Source organism: Lactuca virosa, chromosome 5 (assembly GCF_052849685.1).
Source record: "Lactuca virosa cultivar CGN04683 chromosome 5, Lactuca_virosa_CGN04683_v6, whole genome shotgun sequence".
In the NCBI taxonomy this organism is placed as follows: Eukaryota; Viridiplantae; Streptophyta; class Magnoliopsida; order Asterales; family Asteraceae; genus Lactuca; species Lactuca virosa.
Window position 1 is genome coordinate 350,225,165 of NC_136430.1, and position 14,312 is coordinate 350,239,476.

Consider the following 14,312-nt stretch of genomic DNA (forward strand, 5'->3'; position numbering starts at 1 on the left):
CTGACTCGTCGAGTTGCTTTGTTACTGAGTGGACTCGTCGAGTCAGTTCATGGACTCGGCGAGTTCACCAGTCAGATGCAGAAAATCGATTTTTTCAACTTTGAAAAACAACAAACATCAAGTATAATAGAAAACAATCCTAGGCTCTGATACCACTGTTGGGTTTTGAGCACTATAACACTCTTATAGGGCACATGCAACCCTAAATGCTTTGGATATATGTTTTCTCTAATTATATATGCATTTTCAATTTTTCCAAAGCATTCTCCTAACTAGCATATAAATTGTCAAATGAACAATACAACTAGTTAGATGACTTACCTCTTAGAAGGACTTGTAGTTCTTGACCTTTGAAAGCTTGAGCACCCCAAGTGTGATGCCTCTAATGGTTCACAAACACCAATATGCAAGAGGAGGCTTGAGAGAATAAGTTACTTACACAAAATCAATTTCACTCTCTTGGAATGTTGTGGCAACCGATTTTGGCTCTAGGGGGTTTATTTATAGTGTGGCAAATGCTAGGGTTACATTTTTCAAACCCTAATGCTCCATGACTTTTCACATTCTTATGCTTCATGGGTTAAACCTCCATGGACTATCCATGGATTATCTCATTGGTTTAGCCCATCCTAAATAACCATGGATCATTGGCCCACATTATAAGAATGATTGATTTACATAATCAATCCCCGTATATTTAGTTAGTCTCATTTGATCACAAAATTAATTCCAAATTAATTATTGATCAATACTAATTAAATAATATGACTTCATATTAATATATTATACTTGTAATATATTAATAAATCATAAATAACCTTATTCTCAAAATTCCATCCTATCAAATTGCACTGGTGAAGGCAATCCAAAAGGACCATGCTACAATCGGGTCAAGTACATCCCAGTTATAGTTATGGGCTTAGACACTAAATCCAACAGTTGCATCACTATCATGATCAGAATCTACAACAACATTCTCCATTTGTTCCACAACAGGAGTAGGCTTTCGCTTCTTCAACTTTTGAACGACATCTAAAGATTGTCGCTTTTTAGAAGTTGGAGAGTCGGGAGTCGAAACATCCCTAAACATAACACCCATTCTTGTCACCTTTAACTTCAACTTCTTAGGCTTCTTTTCCAAGCTATTTTTGAAATTTCCACTCATACGTTTCTTGAAAAACTTTTTCACCCTATTGTTTGAGTAATAATCAACAACTTCATGTCAAAATTTAGCAGAAATCCTTCTTCATCTTCTTTTGTATCTCCTTTAGACTCATCTTATTTTGCATTTATTTTTTGACACCAACGCTAGTAGACCACCATAGTTCAACTTGTTTTCTTCAACAATTTCCATTACTTCTGATTCATGCATTTTTAGAATATTATACAAATTTGATAGTAAGTATGGATCAAAATTCTCCTGTGTCTTGATCATCAAGCAGATGTTTTGCTATTATTTTCTGAGTGCATAAACAAAAGTGAGGTTGAATTCAAGAGTTGTTAGAGTTAATCCATACCGATTACACTTGAAGATTAAATCATTCATCATGTTGTAGTATGATTCAATGCTTTCATTTTCCTTCTGCTTCAAATCAGACAATTCAAACAAACACTTAGTCACTGAACTTTTCTTTGTCCTCTCATTACCTTGATACTTCTCTTTCAAGGCATCCCAAATTTCCTTAGTAGTTTTGCATCCAAGAACATAGTTGTAGACGACAGGAGGAAGAACACCTCTCAATTATCCTTCTTATCATTTGTTGTTTTCTTGTTCCCATGCTCTATCATATATTCTGTTGCTCTGACATTACCAACGGCTTGAACCGGATCTGCTCAATAAGGACCATTATTGATTGATCTCCACAGATCTTCATCGATTCCGTTAAGGTAATCCTCCATTCGAGCAGCCCACTTATCATAATACTCTGGAATCAACATCAAAATCTTAGTTGCAGATCCAAGAAGATTCGCACAGTTCATCATTGTATTCACATTGGGATTTTCCATTTGATTTGATGAAAAAGAGAATTTATCAAAAGAAAATTGAGATGATTAGAAATACGATTGATAAAAACAATAACAGAATCGAGTAATAACACTTAATTAAACGAAGAATTACATTTTCAAACTTGCGGAAAAAATGAATCGAAAAGAATGACTCAAAAGGATGAAAAATGTGATACAAATTCTTCAATCAAAGTAGCCATTCCTTATTTGACACCAATTGAATAGTGTTTAATCATGATTTTAAATCAAACGATTAAAGAAAGCAGTAAGGAACACAGAGATCTAAACAAGATCTGTTTAGCTCAGTTTATGTCCAGAAGAGTACAAAGGTTTTCGAGTACAAGCGTGATTCTGAGAGTGTTCGTTACTCTAACCCCTATGTACTTTCACTATTTATAGGGCACATCACAGACCAAAAAATACAAGGACTAGACATTAAAAAGCGAAACTTCTAATATAGCTTGTAAATAGATATGATAACGAAAGTCCTTAAACTTTCGCTATTTACAAATGCAAAACATAAAGACAAAACTTTCGACTATTGATGTGCACAAAAGTACTTACTTAGTTTTAAATTTATAACCTAACAAACTCTTACTAACTATGCACCTATAGGCAGTGTACCTAGTCAGATTATACTATATCTCAGGTAAGTCAGGTGTTAGTCATAGGGAACGAAATTCAGTTAATTAAATTTACTACTTCTAATTAAACTATTAAACAGACTATGATTGGGGGTTTTTATTGATTTTCAAGATCAGAATAACTGAATATCACCTAGCAAACAAGCAAGCAACGAAAATAAAGTAACTTCAAGAATTAAAAGAATACTTCTGTCTAGATCTGATTTCACTTTCTCCTATGGTTGATTTGTTATGGATAGATTATATTGATTACCAATTATCTAGCTATTATGATCAAATATCAAGGCCTACAAATTTTTGAATGACAAAGCAATGATCATGCACAAGTTAAACACCAAATTGATAATATCACAATTGGACTATCACCGATATGAGTTACTCTCCTATGATCAATTCAAGCAAGCAAACACAAATTAATACTAATTATGATCTCTAACACAATTAAAGTTACTAGCTTTAGTTACTTAAACTAAGATGTGATTAATCCTAGCTCTAGTTATCTAATGATCATAAACAATTAGGAGATAGATTCATATAATTAATATGATCAATTAACACACAAAATTTGATTTATAAGCAATATAAACTAGAACTAAAGCATGTTATAGTTTATATATATCAAACATAAGTAAAATCAATAATAATCATCCAATAATTGAAATCAACACATAAGTATCAAGCTCATCTTCACTAATAGATGTAAAAGTGTTTAGCCTCTCATTGTAGCAGAAAAACACATTAGATCTAAGTAAAATAAGATAGACATGAGTTTAATAAGTAAACCAAACTAGATCAATGTTGAATTTTTTCTAAATCTTCTTCAATCTTGAGCTCCACTTGAAATTCGACTTTCTTCTGGGTTTCTAAGGGTTATTAATCGCAATTAACCTCAGAGAACCGAGTGGATGCCTCAAATTTCGACCTAATGTCCGAGATTTTATAATTAAGGATATCTGACCACCACATCATGGTTGACCGTCACCACGACGTGGTCTTCGAGTTAATCCTGTGTCTGCCACGTCAACATATGGGTCACGATTCTTCCAATTACCACGTCTCGGTTAGGGAACCACGACGTGGTCTTCATTCCTTTGCTTTTCTTCTTTTGTTTTAGCTCATGTTTTCTGCTTGCAACTCTTCTTATTCTTCATTTTTGTCCCAAGCAAGTCTTCGCTGCTTCAAAACATAATTTAAACTTATTAAATATCTTTTTTTTCATATTAAGCATAATTGTAGCTAAAAGTATAGAAATATGCATTAAATATGTAGTTAAGTATGCACACATCAAAATACCCCACACTTGGCTTTTGCTTGCCCCCAAGAAAAATTGATTTTATTATTATCATATCAAGACTTTATAGTTATCAACATCACACAAGAAAATCCATTTTGATCATCTCCATTACTCCAAGACCAAAATGCATGTATCTGTGTCTATATTTTTCTTTAGAACTTCCCCAATTCTAAATACTCACACTCTTCATAAACACTTGCCCACTTCATTTGAACAACACTCATTTAATGCATCCTCTGAATCCATTCCCATAAAACTTTCTTAACCTCAATGTATTTTTGGTTAAACCCCCAAGCATACATATGGAAATAACCGAGAAAATAAAAAATACAATAAATAACTTGGCAAATTTCGCCTTATTCTCGAGTCTTTAATAATTCGGAGATTTTATTCATGATATTTCTTGATCTTCATAGCTTTTAGAGTCTTATTCTTCAACTTTTGCAACTTTTTTTTTTCTTTTTCTTTTTTTTTCTTTTTTTTTCTTTTTTTCTCACTTTTTTTTCAAAACTAAAAAAATCCTAAAAAACATATGCTTAAGCAAGGGAACTTAACTTCAACCCTTATTGGTTAGAGGTATTAGTCTAAAGTGCAATGACTACATAAGCTCTCCTGGATACATTTTTGGTACATGATGCTAAACATATTGCAACCCTCAAACTAAGCAAGGTCGTGTTTTTGTTCCATGATTTCATTGGGATAGGGAAGCCACAAATACACTATAACATATATTGGTTGAAATAAATAATAAAACTCGCATCGGATCGTCCCACACAACACTAGCAACCTGGATCTCAACATAACAATTTTGTTTGACTAGATACAATTTTAGATTATTGTTTCAAATCTTTCCACTAATTTTTTAAATTCTAGTCATTTTTCAATTTTTTTTAATCATAATGCTTGTTTTCCTAGATTCATCCCTCTACCCCACACTTAAATGATGCAATGTCCCCATTGCATGCTAAAATGATTAAGAACATATAAATTAAATAGGAAGAATTGGAATAGAATCCCCTTGGGTAGTAGTGGCGAGATCGAATTCTGAAAGTGTGTGGAAAGCTTGGACTTCTCGAAATATGGCTGGAAACAGTACTTCTGAGATCCTCTTTTTGTGAATGCAAATGTGCCAGATCGGAATAAAATCAAAGAACCATTCTTGAAAAATGTGTGGAACTGTTGCCACGTCGTGGGAAAGCACCGCCACGATGTGGTGTAAAGTTGGAAGTCATAACGGTCGAGCAAAATAAGTTCTCCACGATGTGGTCTAATAATGCCACATCATGGTATAGTTAGATGCAGTCGCGATAAATTCTTTTGTCATGGCGTGTTGATGATGTCCACATCGTGGTTCCTTCTCTGATCGTCTTTCAAGATAAAAATAATGCACCGACTCTTCGTAATGTGTAAGACCATTCCCAATCTTCTATTTCAGTAAAATATCCTTCAAAATGCTTATTCTCTTCATCATTATGTGGCAACCCCATACTTATCTAAAAACATGGTCTTCGATTGTGATCTTCAAAATTGCACGACTTCTTATCCATTAAGCTCCTTTATCGTTTCACGTACTTTTCTTTCAAAAACTACAAAACAAATTTAGAAGACTAGAGAAACAGATGATCAATTGGTTAGACTAAAAATAAAAGCTAAAATGAAAATAAACTAAAAACAAAAAAGAAATCAAAAGGAAAATAAAATGCAAACTCTAAACATCGGGTTGCCTCCCGAAAGTGCTTCTTTTTGAGGAGTCGTGAGCCGGATTCCTTCCCACTCTACGTTGTTGAAGTTGGGAGTGGGATCTCCCTTTGCTCCTTTTGCTCCTTCCATTTTCTCTTGTAAGCTTGAACCCTTCTCTTGTAAGCCTTCTTCGAATTCTCCTTCTTTTTATTTTTGGCACTTTCCTCATGCTTACGCTTCACCCCCTTTCCTTGCTTCTTTTCCTTGTTCACCTTTTTATCATCTTCGTTAGATCCTTCCTTGTCTACCTCCATCTTAACCAAAGTTGGCTCCTTCAATTCCCCACCAATTTCTTCATCAATTATTTCCACTTCTTCATATAAGTCCTCATCGATTTCATCAATTTCTTCTTTCTCTTGAACCTTCGGTGTAGTAAATGAAATTACCTCAAATGTAATGGGAAACGAGGCTCTTGGTTTTAAAAGTTTGACTTTTTCAACATGGGGCTCCTCCCAAACCTTAAGCTCTTCTTCCATCATCTTCTCAATTGCAACTAGCTCATCAAGATCCTCTTCCATGTCATCCATCTTTGACACTTCTTCTTTTGGCTCTTCATGATTCACTTTAGGACTCATCTCGAAAGTAATAGCATCATCTTCCACACAGAAAGTGTGAGCTTTGAGTCGTGGATGTCAACTAGTTCTCTTGCGGTACTAAAAAATGGCCTTCGTAAAATAATTGGAAGTTCTTCATCCTCCTTCATGTCGAGAACCACAAAGTCGACCGGAAAAACAAACTTTCCCACTTTCACTAGTAAGTCTTCAATTATTCCTTGTGGGTATGTGGTTGAGTGATCCTCCATTCGAATGGTCATCCTTGTATCTTAGAGCTTTGGTAATCTGAGGTTTGGATTGAAAGAGTATGGCATGAGATAAATGCTTGCCCCTGAATCAGCTAGAGCATTAATTGAAGTCGAATTGCCAAATTCACATGGTAGAGTGAGTTGGCCTGGATCTCCCATATTGATTGGTAATCCTTTGATAATCGCGGTTGAACACAACTCATCAAGAACTATTGTTGAGGCCTTTTCCAACTCCTTTCTATTACTCATTACATCCTTTGCAAACTTTGGAAGTTTTGCCATTGCTTTGAGGAATGGAGCGTTAATCGAGAGTGAGAGCACTTATTCCATAAATTTCCTTTGTTCGGGCTCTAGAGAGTGTTTGATTGCTCGAGATAGGAATGGAAAAGGTGGCTGAAATGAATTAAGAAGAGAAAAAATTTCTTCAGCTCAAGATCACGATGTGGTCATATCACCACGACGTGGTGAATCATCAGAGAATATTCACTTTTTGATCTTTTGGCTCCGGGCTTCTCTTCTTCCGTACACGACCTGGGATGACTTGTACTTGCTTCATGGGTCATTATTGGCTCATAATGAACCTCATCTTCAGTGTAGATCGCCATGACATCAGGTTGTTACCTTCGGTTTTGATTTTTGGGTGGTAACCTTTCATTGAAAAGTGTGGTAAGTTTCTCAAGTTGAGTCTCTATGTTTTTTAGGGAAGCTTGATGATTTTTTACATTGGAATCACTAGTATCATTCCTCTTTTTAGATGCTTCCATAAATCTATGAAGTACCGACTCGAAATCCATCTTCTTTTCGGGTGGTGGTTGCTCTTTTTAATAGAGACCTCTATCGATTTGTATATACTTCTCATCCTTTTGTTTCTTGAATCTTTGTATGGAAGCCACTCCTTCTTGGGCTTCCTCCAATCTTCATCATATTTGTCACCACTTGAGTAGAACATATGTGCCTTCTTGTTCCCATTTTCATCTAAGTCACAATCCTTGGTCAAATGTGGACCACTACAATTATCACAACCAACTCTTATTGCATGAATGGATTGATCTAATTTTGTCATTTTCCTATCCATAGAATCTAGTTTATCTATGATTGAAGCCAAGTTCTCATTCCCTCCATCTCATTTTCCTATTGTAACTTCATCATTGGCCCTTGTGAGTCAAGAAGTTTTCTAGTAGTTACATTCACTCCATCATAGAAGATGGAAACTTCTTGTTGAACATTCAAATCATGTTGAGGGAAACTTCTAAGCAAGCTTTTATATCTCTCCCAAGTTTCATATAAGGACTCTCCCACCGCTTGTTGAAAGTTAGCAATCTTCTTTTTAAGCATTGAGATCTTCGAAGGTGGACTAAATTGCTCAATGAAAGCATAACGAAGAGTAGCCCATGTGGTAATGGATCTGGGTGGAAGAGATTTCAACCAAACCTTTGCTTCACCGGTAAATGTGACCGAAAGCATCCTTAGTAACTCAAATTCTCTTGGCACATTAGGAACATGAAAATAGTTTGCACTGTATTTAACTTCGTCAATGTGCTTGAAGGCATCTTCATACTCTTTTCCGGCGAAAGGTATGTCCTTGAGCATGGATAGAATATGCCCCCTTGAGCTCAAAACTTCTTACGTCTGGTATCTCAGGTGGAACTAGACCTGGTCCATGTTCTTCACGTATCCTCTTCTTGTAGTCTCCCATCTTCATTCTCATAGTGTCCGTCATCTCTTTAACCTTGTTTTTAATCTCCAAATCATGTTTAGAACTTTCTTCGGTAGATGTTTTTGGCTCGTATCCCACTTCCTTCTTACTTGGAGTTTTATCAAAAAGTTCGAATTTGTTGGTTTTGAAAGCATTGCTCAATTTTCCCTTCTTGTACTTCTTCTTGTGGAAAGAGGATTATGGATTTTCTAGTAGAAGAATAATTGGAGATTTAGATCCTCGAGTCATAAATCACTGAAACAAAAAAAAAACAAAACAAAACAAAACATGTAAAAAGGAATGAAAATCACTAAACTAAAAAATTAACTGAAGCGAGAGCCTGACATGGTGGAGATAACCACGATGTGGTTGCGTCTCAGAAAGAAAAACTAAAATAAAAAATGCAACCAAAGTAACTTTTTGCGGTTTTTACCCCACAAAAAGGATCGAATAACTAAAAGCAATTAAACTAATAACCAAATACGTTGCTCCCCAACAACGGCGCCAAAAACTTTGATGTGCACAAAAGTACCTACTTAGTTTTAAATTTATAACCTAACGAACTCTTACTAACTATGCACCTATAGGCAGTGTACCTAGTCTGATTATAGTATAGCTCAGGTAAGTCGGGTGTTGATCAGAGGGAATGGAATTCAATTAATTAAATTAACTACTTCTAATTAAACTATTAAACAGACTACGATTGGGGGTTTTTACTGAGTTTTCAAGATCAGAATAACTTAATATCACCTAGCAAACAAGCAAGCAATGAAAACAAAGTAACTTCAAGAATTAAAAGAATACTTCTGCCTAGATCCGATTTCACTTTCTCCTATGGTTGATTTCTTATGGATAGATTATATTAATTACCAATTATCTAACTATTATGATCAAATATATAGGCCTACCAATTTATGAATGACAAAGCAATGATCATGCACAAGTTAAACACCAAATTGATAATAGCACAATTGGACTATGAATGATATGAGTTACTCTCCTATGATCAATTCAAGCAACCAAGCAAAAATTAATACTAATTATGCTCTCTAACACAATTAAGGTTACTAGATTTTTTTTAAACGAAAAATCTAACATACTCCTAAACTACACCTTAAATTCATCTATGTCCACGACGAGACTTGAACCCTCAAACTAAGATGTGATTAATCCTAACTCTAATTATCTAATGATCATAGACAATTATGACATAGATTCATGCAATTAATATCATCAATTAACACACAAAATTTAATTTATAAGCAATATAAACTAGAACTATAACATGTTATGATATATATATATATATATATATATATATATATATATATATATATATATATATATATATATATATATATATATATATATATATATCAAATACAAGTAAAATCAATAATAATCATCCAATAATTGAAATCAACACATAAGTATCAAGCTCATCTCCACTAAACAGAAGTAAAAGTGTTTAACCTCTCATTGTGGCAGAAAAACACAATAGATCTAAGTAAAATAATCTAGACATGAGTTTAATAAGCAAACCAAACTAAATCAATGTTGAATTCCTTCTAAATCTTCTTCAATCTTAAGCTCCACTTGAATTTCGACTTTCTTCTGGGTTTCTAAGGTTTATTAATCGCAATTAACCTCAGAGAACCGAGTGGATGCCTCAAATTTCGACCTAATGTCCGGGATTTTATAATTGAGGGAATCTGACCACTACGTCGTGGTTGACCGCCACCACGACGTGGTCTTCGAGTTAATCGTTTATCTGCAACGTCATCATATGGGTTGTGATTCTTCCAATTACTACGCCGCGGTTAGGGCACCACGACGTGGTCTTCAGTCCTTTTTTTCTTCTTCTTGTGTTTTAGCTCCGGTTTCCTTATTCCAGCTCATGTTATGCTTCCTTTTTGTCCCAAGCAAGTCTTCGCTGCTACAAAACATAATTTAAATATATTAAATATCTTTTGTTCAATATTAAGCATAATTGTAGCTAAAAGTATAAAAATATGCATTAAATATGTAGTTAATTATGCACATATCACTACTCACAACTACTTTCGACTCTACATACAAGATTGTAAAAAAAACCTCCACATGTTCTTGTTTGATTTTCGCTTAGGGATTTGAAGCATGGTCCAAAGATCTGATTATTTTCTCACAAAAAGAAAGGTTAAGCACATGATCTTGTTTGATTGATGCTTAAGAAAATAATAATAATAATAATAATAATAATAATAATAATAATAATAAAAACTAAATGAATAAATATTAATAAAAAAATTAGAAATAATTATTTGACGTAAAAAGAGTCCATTTCTAGCAAGGGACTGAAAGGGGTTGAATTAGAAAATTGATTTGTTAGAACTTTTAACGTTGTTGCTAAAATGGAAATCTTATAGTAACATTGGTGGTTGAAATACTATACTTACGAAATAATATGTTGTTGTAAAGTTTTGACAGCTCCAATGCCAGGAAGAGAAACGTTGGTTGGAGGAGCTATAATATAGGTAGTATTGATTACTACTGAGGAGAGGGTGAGTGTAATTGATGGTAACTTGCTTGTCTGTAAGTCCGGTATGAATGATAAATGACAGACTCGATGTCAGCAATTCCATACTGAGTATTGAATGACTGGAAGATACTTGGGAATGTATGATTGAGAATGTGATAATATATTTAGTTGTATAACTAATTTATATTGTGTTATGTAGGTTGCTCACTAAGCTCTTTGTAGCTTACATGTTTGTTGTTTGTGTGTCCTTCAGGTTCAAGTAAATGCGTAGAAGGAAGTGAAGTTAGTAGCACCCAACTTGAATTGTTACACTAGATTTTTGTAAAATCTTCTTGATAACTACTTGTATTGATTTGTGATACGAATGTATACCGAATTTGTAATGATTCATGTTTTATAAATTAAAAATTTTAGGTATACTTTGTGTTAAAAATCTGGACGGTGGAATTTTTTTGTCAAGATCGCAACCATAAGGAATAATACCCATCTAGATCAGTATCTCTCTGGGCGTGTTCGGCACGGAGCTTTTGTGAGCGTTTGAGAGCTTCTAGCTTCTAGCGTTTGACAAAACGCTCCGTTTTGAACAGAAAGCTTTGTTTGGCACTACAAGCTTCTAGCGTTTAGTTTAAACAAAACGCTCCAAATCCAAATGCTACTTCATGTAGCGTTTAACAAAACGATACAAGCTACCCGCTACCAGCTAATTTTGCCGAACACGCTCTATGTTTTCGTTTTTAGTGGTAAAAGCTTAAAGAAGAAGGTATCAACTATCAACCACTCATGGAAAACATTTGTTTATTGGGTGTTGTTAGACGAACCACAATGAGCTTTCAAATATATCTCAATACCTCTTTCTAAAGTCCAAGTCAACATTTCCCATTCAGATTATAAAGTCGCATAATCTAATAAAAATGATTTTGTTGATAATTAAATATTTGTTTTAGGAGATTTTGCATAATTGAGGGATTTATGTACCATAAGTTTTTATTTATATCGGTAATTTTAACTTGAAGGGTGTTCTTTTTAGTATTTTTGTTAAACTAAATAAAGTTAATATAAATTTAGCATATTAGATATGGAAATTGGTAGAATATAATTGCGTGTAATGTTTAAACTATTTCAAATGCTTAAAAGAATCAACTTCGATTAAATATTTTTGTTTAGATTAGTTATTTTTATAATTAAATTATAAATTATTATAGATATGTTAATTATTATTAAATATTTATTAATTATACATAAATAAGTTATTTGGTAAAACAATATAAATTAGTTAGGTGATTGCAAATTAAAACTAACATGATATAGTTGAAACTTGAAAGCTTAGTAACAATGCATTGATATAGATCGTTTTAACCGCTTAAAATTGCTTTATAGTTTATACATTTAAACTCCTAAATTGATATTTGTCATATTTATCCTTTCTGGATAATTTCGTTAGTATGTATACCAATCAACATCAATATTTTCGAGTTTTAATTCAGAATTCTTTGAAACTAAGGGATATTGGAAATCAGAAACACGTGATAAAAAATTGCATACACTAACACACGGATGATAATGAACGTAAGAAAGTGTTGCTGAATCTTCTTTTATTTTTACTCACTCAAAACAAGTTACAAAGGTTTACAATTTATAGACTGTTATTTTTACTCACTCAAAACAAGTTACAAAGGTTTGCAATTTATAGACTCAGTTACATTTAAACTGAAATAAACTGATTTAACAACTACCAAAACTAAAACTAAAACTTTATTACCAGGTTAATCATAATATGATAACCGTTTATTCCTTTATTGCATTAAACTCAAGATTAAATCAGAATTAATTCCATCACTCTCCCCATTAATCTTGATTTGTGTCGTGCAGATCCTTAACACCCAACATGTTTCACATTTCGACAAATTTCACTCGTTGGAGTGCTTTAGTCAAAATATATGCCTTTTGTTCTTCTCCGCTTATGTGCCGAACACAAATTAGGCCTTTCTTAACAAATTATCGAATGAAGTGATACTAGGTGTCGATATGTTTACTTTTGCCATGGAACACAAGATTTTCATTAGCTCAATTACAGACTTGTTGTCCACTAGTAACTTTACTTTTCCTGCTTCCTTGATGGTTAAATCCTTCAATAAACTTTTCAACCACACTGCTTGGTAGACTGCTACAGTTGTAGCCATAAATTCAAATTCATAAGAGGATAGAGCTATTGTACGTTGTTTCTGGGAACACCATGTGACCAAGTTACCGGAGAAGTAAAATGTTGTTCTTGTACTACCTTTTCCATCATCCCGATCCATGTTGTGACTGTTATCACTATACCCAATCAACTTTCCATCTCTACCAAGTCTATACACCAAGCCACGATTAATTGTGCCCTTTATATATCTTAAAATTTGCTTTACAAACTTTGAGGTGACAGACTCTTGGTGTTTCCATATATTTGTTGACCACTCCAACCGAATACGCAAGATCTGGTCTCGTATGTATCAAATATTGTAAGCTTCCAATAAGGCACCGGTACTCAGTGGCGTTTTCCAACTCCCCCTTTTCATATTTTGTTAAAGACAACTTTAGTTCCATGAGGTACTTTGATGATGGGTTTTTAGTTTACAAAAATCTTATTTTGGAGGAAAAAATTAAACCCTAAGTTCACATGCAACCTAAAGGATCTATGTTATCACTATGATTTGCAACAAACAATTGAATATCAAGAACCCTAAAAGTACATTGCTATTTTCGAAATTAAGAATGAGATATTATAAATTACATACCTTTAGTTTATTATAGCAAATAAACTAGTATTCCTTCTTGATTGGTCTTTAGAAAGCAAGCACCAGAAGTATCGTGCAATTAATGATCTTTAAAACAATGGTGCCAAAAATCATAACCTCTTAGGGGTTTATATAGGTGTTAGGGAGGTTGTAGATAAGACATGTTTCCTTTTAGACAACCCTTGCCCCATTGTTTCCCCCCTAAGGCATTTTAAGCTTCCTTAAAGCCCAAGAAAACCTCTAGAATCCGCCTCTAGAACTGTCCCCTTCTTGGGAGGCTCTAGAATTTGTCAATGTTCAACTTTTGAACATTGTCACCTTTAGTCCTTCTACTTTTAATTAATCCAATTAATTCCAAAATTAATTCCAATTAATTTCTGATTAACTCTTACTTAAACAATACTATTTCTAATTTATATATTATTCGCATAATATATTAATAAATCATTTATTTTGATTTCTAATTTATTAATCATATAAAAAATTAATAAACCAGCCTTTCTCTCCAAAAAGCATTTCAGTCAATTACTAGGTTTGAGGGTAACCCAAAAGGAATCTGCTAATAACTCAAGACTATACTAATTTAGTTATTGCCTTAGACACCTAATCGAACAGTCTCCCACATGGATAAGTCTTAAACTAAATTACAGTATAACTTCTAAATCAAACAACAAAGTATGCTTTCCAAAGCAACTATCAAGCTCTGATCCGATCAGATATTGGTCCATAGATAATTGATCAAATATTTCTTCGTTCTTCAAGATGTCATGTGGACATGAGTCATGGATCAGACTTAATCTCAGTGTCCAAACTTTGTTTCCCGATTTCCGATTGGCG

At 33.6% G+C, this 14,312-nt stretch overlaps 1 non-coding gene across 1 annotated transcript; it reads left to right on the plus strand.

Annotated features, from left to right (window-relative positions):
- The first annotated feature begins 7,715 nt into the window (after window positions 1–7,715).
- On the plus strand, window positions 7,716–7,822 carry LOC145117951 (small nucleolar RNA R71). The gene has a single exon (XR_013712942.1). It is a non-coding gene; the product is annotated as a small nucleolar RNA R71 (small nucleolar RNA).
- Window positions 7,823–14,312: the final 6,490 nt, after the last annotated feature.